The sequence below is a fragment of the Meriones unguiculatus genome, chromosome 7 (assembly GCF_030254825.1).
Source record: "Meriones unguiculatus strain TT.TT164.6M chromosome 7, Bangor_MerUng_6.1, whole genome shotgun sequence".
Classification (NCBI taxonomy): Eukaryota; Metazoa; Chordata; class Mammalia; order Rodentia; family Muridae; genus Meriones; species Meriones unguiculatus.
The window spans coordinates 104,839,848-104,846,586 of NC_083355.1; the positions used below are offsets into that span (position 1 = coordinate 104,839,848).

Sequence of the window (6,739 nt, forward strand, 5' to 3'; positions counted from 1 at the left end):
TCAAATCTCCCCACAGGCATGCCAGAGACTTGTCATCCCAGCTGATTCTAGATCCTGTCAAATTGTCAATCAATATAAGACGTCACAGAAGGGATTGCTCGATACTGAAAAAGTTGAGGGGGTTTCACTTTACTCTGCCACCGGAGGAGGGGGTTGAGGGTGGGCAGAGGGAGCCATGGGAAACCAAGGAACACTTGGCAAAGCTCAATCTGTACATGTGCTATCCTGAGTCTTTAGGTTACAGGAAGCGAAAGTTTCTCAATGGCAGAAGAGAAAACAAACAGGATGAGCTGCTCCAGACACAGGGATCCATTCACAAACAGCACTCCTGGGGCAGAGCCCCTAAGAATCCTGAAGGTGGTGGGATCTAAATGCATCCATTCACGAGAATGTGGAAAGACAAGAGTTTCTCACCAGCTGAGATGATCCTTTCTTCCAGCTTGTCACTCTCATTGCCTTGTGGGGTGTCCTGTCATCACATGGGTTTCTGGTTTGGCCTTGGGAGTCCCAGGAGTCTGTGTTGCCCACAGAAACTGGAAAATGTGATGACAAAGCAAAATTGGGTATTTTCTATTACTGATTTTTTTTCCCCACAACCTTCAATTTCTGGCAATTTCTATTTTGTCATCCCGTCTGGCTCTTACAACTTTTCTTTAAGGTGGGTGGGGCTGAAGGGTATCCCCAGTTCTCAAAAGATACAACATCTACCTTGATTCTTTGGTACGGTCTAGAATAAAATGCAGGCCTGTCCCCGAGCTTTTACTTCTGCTCCCTGCGTCCCAAAGCCCTCTTCTCGGGCCAGGATATTCAGCAGCACCCTTAGAGCTAGGAACTGGGTCCGTCGGAGCACAGTTAGGCCTCCTCCATACTTCCTCTTCATTGTCCCTAAAATGCTGGTCTTCTTTATTACTGCCATATCGACCGTCTTGGATTATTCTGAATATTGCATCTATAGGGTACATTTTTGTTAAATAAATTGTGGGTCAGCTGAGGTCATAAGCATGAGCTCTGGTGTCAGCCCAATCTGAACCCTGACCCCATAACTCTGTCACCCTTTTCTCGCCTACAAAATGTGTGTGATGTTGCTGCCTACGTCTTAGGCTGACGAATAGATGAACATGGAGGATGCAAAGAAATTAGCATAAACTAGAGAATATTAGCTGAGAGATAGAAAGGGGAGAGGAGAGAGGAGGGGGGGAGCACAAAAGCAGTCTTCTTTTAAATCTATTTTATTTCTACTTTATGTGCCTGGGTGTTTTGTCTGTGTGATCGCCTGGAACTGGAGTTACAGTTGCAAACAGTTATAAGCTGCCAAGTGGGTGCTGGGACTCGAACCTGTATCCTCTGGAAGAACAGCCAGCGCTCTTAAGTGCTGAGCTGTCTCTCCAGCCCACAAAAGACTGATTTATGCTCAAATAAAGAGCATTCTGACCTCTAGGCTGTCCCTTGGCAATGGAATCTGTCAAAAAAGGTGGGAGAGTGAGAAACACCACCCTTTTGGGCATTCAAACCGAAACTCTCAGCATCAAGCCGGGATGTGGCTCAGTAACTTGCCAGGGTCTTTCTAGCCAGCTTCTCTGCAGAATAAATAAAGGAAGCTTTAAGTGACCAACAGTCAAACATTCTTTGAGGATGGTAGAGCTGTGCTAGCCCAGCAATCAAGGACCCATTTTAACTGAAAAAGTGAGCTTCCAAAGGACCTTCATTCCTCCTCCAATTCAGGCCACGAAACACTCGCAGCAGAGAGTGGGGTCATGTTTGGAAAGGGGGGAAAGTTCATATGAGGAAGTGCTCTCTTTGAAGCTTACAAAAGGTCTGCTCTGCCCTCCATTCATCGACTCTAATCCAAAGAACTAGACCACCCCCTCCCCAGCAGGCTACCCTACACCAAAGCAACCCCAGCTTCCCACACATTCAGAACCAACACGCCGACAATTCAAAGCTCCCCACCCTTGCTGGCCACACTGCCAGATCAAGAGAGGAGATCCCAGAGGAGAAAGTCCGGACGCAGGATCTAGTAGGAACTACCTTTCCACGTAGTTTCAGTTCTGCTGCCTATGAAGATGATGTCTTGCTCTGCTACCCACCCCCATCCCAACCCCTGGTCACGGAGAGAAGTCATTTTCCCATCTCACACGGTCTGTTGGGACTGCCAAACAGAGCAATCTTGGCCCCTCCTGATCCCATGGCTGGGGTCTGGCCAACCATAGAACTCACCCCATTGTCCTGCCTCCAGTGACTGTGCCAAGACAAGCATGCTTGGGTCTAGCAGGACAAATAAGAGCCGTCCATGGATGCTGTGATCACAGGAACCTTGAGAGAGATGCTTATTTTCTTGCATGATGGGTAATTAGGGTTCTGTAAGAACGGCACTGCTGGAGGCCATCTTTACCAACCCAGGAACAGAAATACTTCCCAGAAGGAGGGAAGAGGTAAAGAAGAAAAGAAAATGATGGGCTGCCTTGACTGTTTGTGCACCGGTAGACAGCTAGAGTTTAAACAGCTCAACACTTGGATTTCTAAGTTAGATACTCTAGAAAAATATTAAATTTCTATCACTTGCAGCCCAAACAGACTTGACTGATGAAGACAAAACAAGGTGTCAGGTCACATCTGCCCGAGAGACTCAAGAGCTCTTTTCACAGTGGCATCTGTTGCAAGGGGAGATCAGGACAGTCTAGGACTGGGGGATCATTTGGTGAGAGATAAATACTAACCCCAGGGGGAAAAAAAAAGACTTTACTTTCTCGCTGTCATCCTTGTTAGCTACGTAGGATCAGAGTCACTCTACAAGTCACATTCTAGCCCATGGTGGGTGCAAACCAGGTCTCTTGGCATCATAGAACTGATGTAACTTTGAAGGCACAGGCTTGCCTCACTTCTTAAAATAAAAATCCCTCGCACGTGTGTCAGTCATGCAGCCAATTAAGAGGCCTCCCAATGACAAGCCACTGCATCGTCAAGGTAAGTCAAAGACACGGAGGACGTTTCTGATCCTTGGGATAATTAGTCATCGGCTGCCTGGCCAGTTCTGCTTGCCAGAAGGAATGCGAGGAAGTCCAGGAGTGTTTTAGCAGGTGACTTAAGGAGCAGATACTCCAGAGTTCTCACCTGCTTGGTCCAAGGCATGGAGACGTGTGTGTGTGTGTGTGTGTGTGTGTGTGTGTGTGTGTATTGGGGCGTATGTGTGTTTGAGTGTGTGTCGCTGTATATGTATGTGTCTGAGTATATGTTTGTGTCTATATGCATGTATCTGTGTATGTATGTCTGTGTGTTTGTGTGTGTATGCACATGTGATTGTGTGTGTGTGTTTCTGATATCTAAAGATGGCTAAGATGAGCTTCCACTATGCATCTTCATGTGTTCGTAAACCTCACACCTCCTTCTACAGCACATCTGCCTTCAAGAGGCTTCAGAGCGGATCGTATATCAGATATCCAGCATATTAGATATTTGTATTACAATTCATAACCAGAGCAAAATTGCAGTTATGATGTAGCAGCAAAATAGTTTTATGGTTGGGGGTCACCACCACAGAAGGAACTGTATTAAAGGGTCGCAGCACTAGGAAGGTTGAGAACCACTGCTCCAGACAATTTGCCCACCAGACACTTCCTGCTCTTCCCTCCGGAGCTGAACCTTTTCAGGTTTTATTCTTCCCTAAACCCCTTTCCAGCGACCCACAGTCGTCCTCCTCTGTAAACACTGAATGCCTTTCTCACCCGGGATGCCAACAGAGTACCAGTGAAAGATGCTACTCTGCTCTCGGAGACCGAACAGAGATGTGACTGAATTCACACAGAACTGGGCCCCTCCCTCCCACATCCTCCTCGGGGAAGAGGGCCCTGAGTGCACCACTGTGAGCGAAGTAACGCTACGAAAATGTCCGTATGCACGTGAGGTCCCCAAGGCAATGGATACGGCCCAGTAAGCATGCAGGAAGCACACTGAGATGAAGAAGATGCTGTTGGCGGGCATCTTGTTGGAGGGGCCTGCGGGGGGGCGGGGGTTGAGGAAACACTTTAGCGTCCAGCTTGCAACTTGCGATCGAACCAGCCCCCTTCCAAGAAGGTGAGGCCAGGGAGCAGGAAGGCTTTTGTGCTATGGGATGAGAGTTACCCGCCCTGGCTTTATAAGAGGCTAACAGGAAGTAGCGGCCCTCCCCCACAGCACGAAGCCTTCTCTCCCGCTCTGGCTGTTACCACCACGGGGAACCATCCTTTGACCTAGAGGCTTACAGCAGCTTGTTTTCCCCTACGTGTCTAGAGGCCAGGCGAGCGTCCGCAGAGCCAAGCTTCCCCGGCAGGGTCTCGAGGACCGCCTGTTCCTCTACCTTTCTCCAGTTTCTTGAGCTGTGTTCGTCGGCTCGTGGCCTCCTCTTCGCTTTCCACGCTAGCATTATAGCATCTTATTAAAAAATTTTAAATTATGTGTTTGTTTTTTTTTTTTTATGTGTATGGGTGTTTCTGTCGGCGTGTACGTCTGTGTACCACACCTGTACCTGGTGCACACGAAGGACAGAAGAGGATGTGGGCTGCCCTGGGACTGGAGTTAGAGTTGGCTGTGAGCTGCCCTGTGGATGCGGGGAATCCAACCCAGGGCCTCTGAAAGGGCAGCCGGTGCTCTTAACCACCGAGGCACCTCTCCAGTCCCAGCGTCTTCCTTCTTGCCTTTGGTCCTATGACAGAAGCCTCTCCTTTTCTGGCTCTGTCAGATTTCTTTCTGTCTGTCATAAGGACACCGGTGCTTACATTAGGCTCACATGGATAATTCACCCATTCCTTATTTTGTGAACATCTGCAAAGATCTTTACTTTTTATCATGTGACATTAATAGGCTACGGAGACTAAGACCTGGCGTCTCTAAGAATGCCCCTAGAGGCTTTCTCTGGCATGACCTCAGTGACAGGCTCTCTGGTCAACCCCCCCCCCAGGGTGGGGGTGGGGAACAGCCTTACCAGGCCACAGAGGAAGACAATGCAGCCAGTCCTGATGAGACCTGAGAGGCTAGGGTCAGAGGGAAGAGGAGAAGGACCTCCTCTATCAGTGGACTAGGGGAGGGGCATGGGAGGAGAAGAGGGAGGAGGGAGGGGGCCATAGCTGTAATACAAATTGAATAAACTGTAATAAATGATAATAATTTTAAAATGTTAAAAAATAAAAAAGAGTGCCCTGGAGGCATTGCTGGTGTGGCTGCTATGTCAGGTGCGAATCTGGAGGTGGCAGAGAGGAGAAGCTATGTTTATGCTCAGTGTTCCAACCTCTGGACGTTTGAAGGATTACTAGCTCAACATTCCCTGAAAAAAGAGCCTGAGGTGACCACCATCAGGGAACTCGATACCTGTCTGGCGCTGTGCAGGCCTGGATGGACTGCCAGGATGGGGAGCAAGCCAGAAACTAGAAGAACCCGCCTGGGACCACAGGGCCCAGGCTAGAGTGAGCCCAAGACAGGAATGAGCCTGAGGCACCTCACAAGGGGCCACGAGGGTGGGTCAGGGGAGGAGACAACCACTAGACAGGTGCTATGGGGCCTGGACAGCTAGCCTGAGATAACCCCCAGTCTGGCTCAGCACAGGCCTGTGGGTGTCAGGCCATGCCAGAGTGACCTCTGCTCAGTGCCACAATGCACAAGAGGGGCATAGCACTCCTGAGAGACAACCCCAGGCACCCGGAGACCCAAGGTGCCACTAAGGTGAGCAAGCAAGTGGTGACGAGTAGAAGAGAAAGAGGAGCAGAAGTGTGCACAACGAAGAGAGCCAGAACTGGAGACTCCAGGGGAGTGAGGAACAGTGAGCAGTTGGTGATGCCACCCGGGACCGTGATGGGGGTCTGGCCTGTGCTGCCACTGTGGGCCTGCAGTAGCAGGGGTCTGTTACCGCCAAAGGCTGGGTGGGTATCCCTAGTCTGGGCCGCCGTGTTGATTGTCTGAGGACTATGCAGAACTGACCCTACGTCTCACCCGGGCATCTGGGGAGAGCTGTCCCTGGGGGCTATGGGAGCAGGAGAGCTGACCCCACCCCTAGCCAGCTGCCGTACTCGAGAGAGTGGCCCTGCACATTTTGGGAGTTTCGGGTGAGCCAGCCACATTCTAATTCAGACTGGAAAGTGATGCTGTGTTGACAGACCAGTGCAAACAGACACGCTGCCTGTTAGTAAGAGCCCCGACTGAGTCAGGAACACCTCGCAATCTCTCCTGAAGGTAAACTAATTGTTTTTTCTCTTGGGTTCAGCAATTCCTTCTAGGGATTCATCAACTTAGCTCTAAGAATTCATCATAGGGTATTTTTAAATTGATTTTTTTTTCCCACACAATATATTTGGGTCATGTTTCCCTCGTATTCTTGACAATGGGTGGGCAATGATGGTTTCTTGGCACTGTTGGTAGCAGCTATATTTGCAAACAGCCTAGCTATGGGGGCCAGGTGGATATTCGAAGGGGCTTCCACGTCGTGAGATGCTGTGTCAAGTGGGTGAGACAGTCGGTGTGAAAAAAGTCTGTAAGGCAAGAGGCAGTACTAGGGTGTGAGGCACCTTGCAGATGCTGTGTCATAATGCTAAGACAGTCTAGCCTGTGCCAAATGAAGGGCCACAGCCTGGGGACACAGGTTGTGGTTGGCCGAGAAAAACAATTTCTGTTAATGGGAGCTTTTTTGGTCACAAAACAAAATTAACTCATAAATCAAGGCATTTATCAAATACACTATGAAAATCCAGGTAGGGAAGCTACAGGGAAGCCGGGG

The 6,739-nt window shown here is 49.5% G+C and overlaps 1 non-coding gene across 1 annotated transcript; it reads left to right on the top strand.

Moving 5' to 3' along the window:
* Nucleotides 1-5,165: 5,165 nt before the first annotated feature.
* LOC132655670 (small nucleolar RNA SNORA17) lies at nt 5,166-5,294 on the top strand. Its single transcript, XR_009593458.1, has one exon. It is a non-coding gene; the product is annotated as a small nucleolar RNA SNORA17 (small nucleolar RNA).
* Nucleotides 5,295-6,739: the final 1,445 nt, after the last annotated feature.